The 9,808-nt window shown below is 28.9% G+C and overlaps 1 protein-coding gene across 1 annotated transcript in view; it reads left to right on the forward strand.

The window, feature by feature from the left end:
* LOC106683209 (zwei Ig domain protein zig-8) overlaps positions 1 to 9,808 on the forward strand; it is an 83,571-nt gene that overhangs the window by 1,266 nt on the left and 72,497 nt on the right. The window lies entirely within an intron of this gene.

Raw genomic sequence — 9,808 nt, forward strand, 5'->3', positions numbered from 1 at the left:
AAATGCACACCAAGTGGGAACTCATATATTATGAATGATTGCATATAATTATTTTTACATTACAAACATACCATTACATTACAAATATTATTTGTAAAGAAGTCTCGATATAATCTCAGAAAAAATTAATTAATATTTTTACAATGAATTCATTGTAAAAATATTAATTAATTTGGTCACGGTAACCTATATAAATACAATGTTTACGTTTACATATCATTATAACTAATAGACTGGAGGTTTATTATTTAAAGTGCGTTGAATGTGAAGTCTACTGATGATAGCTGACGAATTAAAACGATTTGCATTAAACGTAAGCCAACTGGCCATGTCATTTATGTTCATTTAAATATTTTTGTGTGTATAATGTAATGTGTAAACTAATGTGTAACTAATGGCTTATAATATTTTTTAATAATAAAACAGTTACACTGTGTTTATCATACAACACCCAGTAATCATTTAACGAAGTTGGATTATTTACTGTTCGTTATATAAAGAACAATAAACAAGGGACTGAACCTCAATATAACGATTCTTTTGTTATAATTTATTTGAAAAAATTTCTTTTTGAGGTTAATGACTTCCAATTTAATGAAATTTCTTTATTAAAATTATCACTACATGGTACAACGTTTCGGGACCACTGTCCCATATTCATGCAACCTTAAACCTATAACAATGCCAAAACTATCATAACAACAATGTCTATTTCTATTCATTATATTTCACACAATTATATTTACCTCATAATTTCTTCTAAGAAATCATGTCACAATTTGTGCATCTTCACTACTCCTTAGCACAGCCATGTCCAGTGTGCTGTTTGGTTATCTCCCTGTTTTTTTATTAATTCATTTCATTAAAGTGGAAGTCATTAACCTCAAAAAGAAATTTTTTTTAAGAATTGACTCACTAAACTTCTTATTGAGATAATCCAGGTTATAATATATTTTTTATCAACAGTTAATTTCAATCTAGTATCGAATATGGATTACAATAATTTAACATAGAACTTAATAAAACATAATTCATAATTTAACATTATCTGAAATATACTTGATTTATATTCATAAATCCATTATTTCATAAAATGAAAAATATATATTGAAATCGAGTGACCTATACTGCCGCGACTATATTCATGTGTAGGCGTTCTATTAATGTATCCCATAGCTTAAAAGGCAAGATAGCTAACATTTGGCGCGAAGGCTGAGTGGAGTTTGCTGAGCCTGTTTGCTTGACAGTTGTTCTATGTACTAACTGCCTGCGAGGGACCATTTCTCCTTTGACCCAGATCCGACCAAGCGGAAAATGCTAGCGAATGCGGTTTCACAATTACGAAGGAGTAACAATTAGATAATTCTATTTATATGAAGCGTTTTGGGCTTTATGATACCTGATTAATACTGTGCAATAACTGATTAGAAATTTGATGAGATCTTTACTCCAGGTCCAGTTATTATAACCAAGCAAGGGTGCCAGTGGACAAAAATCATTCGTCACTAATAATATTCAATATTCTTAGAAATCATATTCAACTCAAAATAATGTAACAATAGTGCAATTATGAATAAGTATTACAGAGCTATGTTACATTGTATGTTATATATTAATAACAATAATACGAGTAGTATTGTAGATAATAATAATATAATTATAATAAATAATGCAGTAATAATATAATAATGGTAATATAACATTGAAATGCTATACTAACACCTTTTGGACAGTACATTACCTTTATTCATCTTTTTTCTGGTAAATTCATTAAATTGTTAATTTATATTAAAATAAATGTCTATTGCTAAAGTCATGTTCTATTATACGTAGATAAAAAGATAGAAGTCTTCGTTGTTATTGTTATTACTTTTTTAACATATATAATTTTTTTTTTTTTTAACTAAATAAATTTTCGACAATGTTCGTCTGTGGAAAAAATATCTATAAGGAAAAATGTCTAAGCTAATACATTTAGAATTCAAATTACTATAAGAATCCGTCATCATCATTAGAGTTACCTTGATCGGCCATGGAGACAAAAAATCTCAATTAAAATGACTGACACTCATAGGAAAACGATTTTTTTTTCACATTGTCGTAAAAAACGTTAACAAAAAAAAAATTGTATATTTGCGATTTATGGAAATGTACGCCTTTAGGACTCGTCGGATCAAAAAAAGTGGCCCACATAAATTAGAAACAAAGTACCTCATTCTAATAGAAATACTGGTGTTAGGTGCGCTGGAGAAGGTTAGAAAATCGAAGATTCCATCGAAATGTGTTCTATCTTTGTTGCCATTGTTATAACCCAGAGTGTGTCAAATAAAAACTTTTTTTTTATTAATATCTTTATTGAAATTTACAACTGTATATTATATAATACATTCAGTAAATTTGATTTTAGTTAAAATGGAGTGTTACAGGCGTATAGAGCAACTACCCATTGTTATCACTCTAATAAAAATTTTAAAACTTGTGGAAGCTATAGAGGATAAACCTCTGAACTGGAAAGCTCTGTACTGATCACTTCCTTTAAAATATATCACTTAATATCACGGCGTTACTCGTTCTTCAACACTCTTTTTGGTTGTAAAGAGTCCTGAACCAATAGAGTTAGTGTAATCTTTAACGTAGTAAGTGTACCGGTGAGCTGCCAATAATTTCTATCTGACATTCTGGCCGACTTTGCTTGTTCTTTTATATCCTGTATGTACTAAATAAACTTAAAATGGCTGAAATTTATACGTAATTATTGGTTTTATTATTAAAATAAATGTGGCTTTACTATTTTTGTTTTGTTTTTTATCGCGGTCAAATAAAAGTATTCAAAAATATTTATTAGAAGCCTACGTTTTGAGTAAAATAATTCCTAAATCTTCATCTGAGCTTTTTGTCAATACGAGTTCTCAACAACATGATTTATTGCTAACCAACATTGACACATCTCTTATGAAGACTAGAACGTAAGTAGGTAAAAACGTAGATAGCTAATAAATATTTTTTCTGATATTGAGTACCCCTTATTTGTACATGATCAAATAATATTTTTCTAAGATTAATATAATGAATAATATACCATTCCCACTTATTGTTCTTTTAAAAATGAACAACAACTAAAACAATAAAGCATTAAATTAAATATTTTTTTAAATACAAGATCTGATCTAACGTAATGAAGACTCACTTGTCCTAATCAATCTACTCAAACTATTAAGGGAGTTATGTTAAATAAGCACCTGTCACATCTTTCAATTGTAGCCTTGATGTTTTCTTAACACCCTCTCTAACTAAGTACGCACCCAAAGACAATAACAAAGTAAAATTGTTAGCCAAGAAGTTATTGCCATGACGAGATGAGCTCCATGGATTAACTGAGTTTGACTGTTCGGTTATTAGTGACAGTACGGGATGACGGATATAGTGCCAGCTGTAATCCTCTGGTCGTGAGGGGAATCCTCTCCCGCCTCGTAAATTAATCCACGCGCTTCAGTCGCTCTTTCTTTCCCTCTATATGGTTTCAAACAGGAGTCAAAAGATATTTCATGAAAACGTTTGCAGTACCTACTTCTGGGTGAAATAAAGCAAAGTTAAACCAAAGCTATATTACGAAATTTTATGACACTATAATTTTTAAATATCTTATTTTACATATTTATTAATATGGAATCTCCTACCAAGAAAAATACAATAACCAGTATGGGATTCTTCTTTATAGACGCGTTGATGCTAAAACTGGTTCGTTTCAGAAGTTTTTTTTATAAATCAAAGAGATGTGTAGCCGTGAACATCTTCCTCACAATTATTAAAAATTAAATATATCTCTGCGTTCGCTTTAAAAATTGCTACTGAGAGAATAGTTGTGTAAAACAGGTTAATTTATATTTCATTTAGGCTTATGGTTTTATTTGTTAAAATAAACGAAAAGGCTATAGCTGTATTTTGGTAGTTGGAGGGTTCCCGTATTTATAAATTCTCTGAGTAATATTTTTCCCTCTGTGTGGCGAATCCTTTTTGAGAACTACTTATCCCATCCTAGCGCTTTTTATGAATTCAGAAAACTCTAATCCCAGAAAAAAAAAAAAAAGTAAAATAATTTTACTTTTATCTCAACAAAGTCGGTTATTTAAATAAGAGTTCACGAAATCCAAAATAAAAGATTTATTTTTATTTTTTTGAAATAAAATAAAACTAATTTTTTGCATGGAATATCTAATCTAAAAACTATATGTATTTGCTTGTACTATTTATTTACAACAGGAATTTTATTTTACAAATAAAACTTAGTTTTTATTTTTTTTTCAGCAATTAGTACAGGAATAATAATAACATAGTGTAATAAAATTATACAAAAGTGAAATGATATTGGAGGCAGCAATAAGTCAAAACATCTTTTGTGGAGAAAATATAATGGGCCCTTCGGTTCAATCAATTACTTAATTTCTAGGTGACATGATTATGTTAGCTATGGTGACATCACATAGCCACTCTACTACTAACACAACTGTTTTTATATTAGTTGTCTTGATTTACAGCTTTGTTCGGCGAAACATGACAGTCAAATGTTCTTACTTTTTTCTAATTTATTGATATTATTAATTTCAAGCAAGTCAGACTTGTTTATTGAAAAGAATTTTACGAAATTCCCCAGAACAAGGTAATCAGCTACACAATTCTGTTACCCTAAACTTTGATTTCTTTGTATTAAAGAGAGCATACGATTGTAGAGATCCATAGTTTTAGTTGGAAAAAATTATAAAAGTTAGGGAAAAAAAGAAGGAAAAGAAAGAGATATTATTTGACTGAATGGTTTCTATACCTTATAACCTTTAATCCTGTCTTTCCCCCCAAAAATTACACTAAGTTAAAACTTCACAAAAAAAAAATTAGTATCTCTTTATATCTCTTGATTCTATTTTCCTATTCTAAATGTATATCTACACCTTGCTAATGACACGTATTATTAATATATTACAAATATTTTTCGAAGATTTTATCTGAGAAATTTCAATTTTTTTTTTTATTTATTTATTCTACTCCAATATGTTGAAAATGTATATTACATTTCGAGCTTGATCGGTGATAGCTATAGATATCACAATGTTATTTATTTTTTTTATGAATGCCAATGATGATAAAATTCTCTTTTGATCAACTTAAACAGTTGGGATACAAACTTTTATTTAAAAAAAGTTTTAACATTTTTATAATAATGCTAAACAATTTATAATAAGCCACTAGTCGATGCGGTCCTTTTTTTATTGTTATCAGTAGTTGTTGAAGTCACTAATACCACTAGGAAACATTTCACACTATATAAGTTACATTAAACACAAACACATGTAAAAGTTATTAAAGTAATTTATTTCGACTCTACTATTTCTCCTTATATTAACTGAGGGTAAACGGTAGGGGTAAATTTATAAAACTATAAATTAGTTACTATTGCATTTACTGTATAAATAATGCATTAACCGGTTTAAAAAGTCTTTTTTTTAACTCTCACTCCCTGTCGCATCGCAGTGTAAGAACTTTAAAGAAATATAATCTAAAATATTTAATGAAATATTAAATTTATTAATGTAACTTTATAATCACAGAGTTCTCGATGAGTCCTATAAAAAAAAAAAATAGAGAGAGAGACTGATTCATTTTTTATTGCATCAGGGTCTTAGTTCTTTTCCAACAGACATAAGTATAATCGTTTTTAAATCAATGTATCATTTAATATTACACACATGTTGAATAATTTTTGTTTTCTAAATAAAGAAAAAAATAATAATAATACATAAACCAATAATGATGAAAGACGAAAGAAAAATCGCAAGAGCCATTCTTTTTGAAGTTGTTTCTAAAATACGACAAGATCAATGTATACGATCCCAACGGGTATCTATTTATCTTTTATATTGACATGCAACGAAGTATTTGTTTAAAAATAAACATACAGGTAATATTCACAATCATTATTATTATTACACTGAGGGTAATCCCTTCCTTAACTTGACGCAGTTGGATCTTTTGTGACTTACCCCTCTTTTCCATTAGATATCTCTTATAAATCCTATGCTTCTTGCGAACATCATTAATTATTTTTGGTCAGTTCTAGTAATGTTTTATATGAGAATGGTTCCATTCTATCCTGTCCCAAATATTGCATTCTTCCGAAGGATGTGCAAGGGCTTCACATTCACACAGAATATGCTGTGCCTTTTCTTCATCTAGCATACATAGACGACAGGTGGAATCCTCCTTCAGCTTCATCTTCTTAAGCTGTTATTAAGCATATTCTTAAGATGTTATAATAAGGGGCAGTGGCCCGTTAGGAGGACTGTTATTGTTTTCAATTTATTTCTAGTAAGGTTAAAGTAAAATTTTTCCCTTTCCATTAACATTTCAATAAAGAGCTTGGACTGTTTCATGCCTAGTTTCAATGTGCTGTATGTTTTCATTTAATTTAATTGTTGCCATATTTTTTTGTCTCATCTTGTGAAGAAGAGACATAGACCAGTATATAACCAGTGTTATGTGAGTACTCTGGTTATTATCAAATGTTCAAGACCATTACACATCTACAATAGACTATACGTCCAAGAAGGTAATACCCAGTGAGAGAAGAGGCCAAGCACCACTTGTACTCCTATCGGATGATATCGAGTGGAAGGAGAGCCTAGAGAACTTGAGTTCTGAAAAGTTTCTCTATCAACCGTTTGTTAAAGTGTCTCCTCTATGATCATAGATTCCTTCTGCCAAGAGAACGTCATGTCATATAAAAATGTTTTAATAAATATTTCAGATTATTCATACATAAATATTTGTTACACACCAGCTTTTAAGAAAATCTATACCAAATCGCAATTCTACTGCACAATAATATTTTTTATCGGTATATACCATAATTCATCTATTAATCCAAAAAATATATATAATAATAATATTTATGAACCATATTTCCTATAATATAATAAAAAGAGTTTAAATAAAGTTGACAGATCTGAATTTCGTTTCCCAGGTAAACCATTGCGTTCTAGATCAATGTATTGAGTTTGTGAAAGCAAAAACAAATGCAGTTTAGTTTTTGAAGTGAATAAATACTTGTTTACTCCCTTGACACTGGACTAATCACATTTCGAACGAATGAGTTTTCCAGTGGCATTTATTTCATGGTATGCCTTGCAATTACCAAAGATACGTCCGTTAGTCTATATTTTGTAAGTAATAGGTAGAAATATTTATGTCCAATGCACTATAACACTATAACTATCGTTATAATATTAAATATATCATATTCTTTTATCATAAGAATAATAAATATTATATCGATGTATCCGCCAATTTTGTTTAATTTACAGAGTGATCTGATAAAGTGGGCCCTGAATTTGTGAGAAACCTCTACTACTGATAATTACAATGAGGTTCCGACACATTAACATTGAAATACCTCTCTTACTGAAAATTTATATACCTTTGTAAATCTATCTGATTTCACAGTTTTCTTTTCATTTTTTTTACCTCTATTGTGGGAACTTAGAGACTCATTTAATCAGGTTTGGACAGGTTGCGATTATATTATTTTGGGGTAGGAAAAACTATTATATAAATAACATGTGTTACTAATTTTTGTGACGGATTTCTCAACCAATAATTAACACGTTTGTTTATGAACATTTGAATTGCTTTTTAGAACTATCTTGGATTTTGTATAATAAATCAGTGAATTAATGTGCAAAAATTGTCAAAACCTCAAGGAGAGTTGTGAAGAGGCTTCAGAAAGAGTGTCAAAGCATGGAACAGAAAAAACATTAAAAGCGTTACATAAATATTTTGACATGTCAAATGTTGATATTTAATTAGATTTATACCATCAATAGGTACTAGGCTTAAAGCTATTAGCACATACAATTTTTCAATCATTAGCTTTTTATTGTTTTCAAAGATTAAATAATATAAAACATATAACAATACGTTTCTTATAAACATTGTCACCTATATAAATAAAAAAACGGTACATTTCTAACTTCACAGTGGGTCACTCATTAAATCAGACAACTTTTATTTGGAAAACTGGGTAAATAAAAAACCTCTTTAAATGATAAACATCCTAGTTCTCTTGAGATCCCAGCCATACAGGTTACAATTTATATTATTTTGGGGTAGGAAAAACTATGTTATATAAATAACATGTGTTACTAATTTTTGTGACGGATTTCTCAACCAATAATTAATTGTTGTAGTTCTATATTTAAAAAAAAAAAAATATTGAATGACATTTAACAATTCTTTTATACTCAAAATCAAATATTACAGTTGAATAAATGACTATCATCTACACTTATTTGCTCACTCACTTCACCGTTTCTCATAAATAATAATTATTATAAGGCTTCAAAGTTGCAATATATATATATATATATATTTAGCAACGCTGCAAATGATAACAGTATGGTTTATTATTTTCCTACAATTGCATATCCCCAAAACTAATTTATTTGTTTGTACTCTATTTTTATTTTAGCTTCGGACGGCATTTACTTTTTTTTATGCTTTAGTGCAATAATTGCAAAATAACTTATATTGTCCCTCAACATCTTAAATAATAGAAATAAAAGCAAAAAGATCTGTTACTGGCACCCATTGTGATATAATATGTCAGATGGTAATGATTCTTATTTTGCATCATTAGTGGAGTCATAATACTTAAAACTAATCACTCAATGATTTGTAATGAGCAAACAATATTTCCTTCTTCATTCACTATTAGGTAAATTTATTATTATCAAAGATGCTCGACTTTGAAAAGGAAGAAGGTTGATGAATAAAACGGAATAACGTTTTCATAGAAAGGATTGTGAATAAAACAGAACAACTGTTGAATAAGCTAGCACCCTGAGATACTGACTGATAGCAAACTCTAGTTCATGGAGCTGGGGATATCTGTATATACCGTTAAATGTTCAGTCTAAAATAAAGTATAAAATATTCGCGATGTTATCAGTTAATTTTGAGAACTAGAAACAATACTGATTTTATTTCAAAATTAATTTTCTCTTAGCATCTACTTTGAGGAGACGTTGATTCCAGTTCATGTAGAAATTTATTTGATCCTAATACTTTCCTTTACTATGTATTTCATACAGAAGGAAGTGCAATTAAAAATTGATCATGTAGATGTTGAATATTAATTTACTTATCTCTTTGGCTATACAGTAGTATATTATACATCAATATTACTACTCTTTCCTTCATTATTTTTTTTCAACTCAGGAAAATATTCCTGCTTTTATTTTGTAATTAATGCGTATTTTTTTTCATATCTTGTATTCATATATTTTTTATTCCTACTCATTTTGAGACGGTTAATTATTTGAATAAACAGAATTAAGAGACTTTATAGAAAGCTAAGTTAATGGCAGACCATTTTACTACCGGAAAAATGGAAAAAACGTGTAAAATCGATAATATGAAGTGACTTCTCCAATAAGTTGATTTTACCTAAAATGTTGCTATAGCAGGCATAAAATCACCGCTTTAAATTCATTATTGCCGCTTCGAACAACTTTTGGTTCGAATGACAACTTTGAACTAGAATGACAATATACACACACTCTGAAAATTCTGAGAGATTCGGTTATTTGGAATCAGAATCCCTTAAAACAAGTGTTTTCGTTGAAAACTATATGTTTCAATGTATTAAGGTAAATGAGTATAAAAATGCTTCATTAAGATTTGGGTTTTCTCTATAATTAACGCGAGAATCTTACATAGTCGTGGGTAATCAATCTTTTTTTTTTTTTTTTTTTTTTTTTTT

The sequence above is a fragment of the Halyomorpha halys genome, unplaced genomic scaffold (genome assembly GCF_000696795.3).
Source record: "Halyomorpha halys isolate HHAL.00 unplaced genomic scaffold, Hhal_1.1 Scaffold473.1, whole genome shotgun sequence".
NCBI lineage: Eukaryota > Metazoa > Arthropoda > Insecta > Hemiptera > Pentatomidae > Halyomorpha > Halyomorpha halys.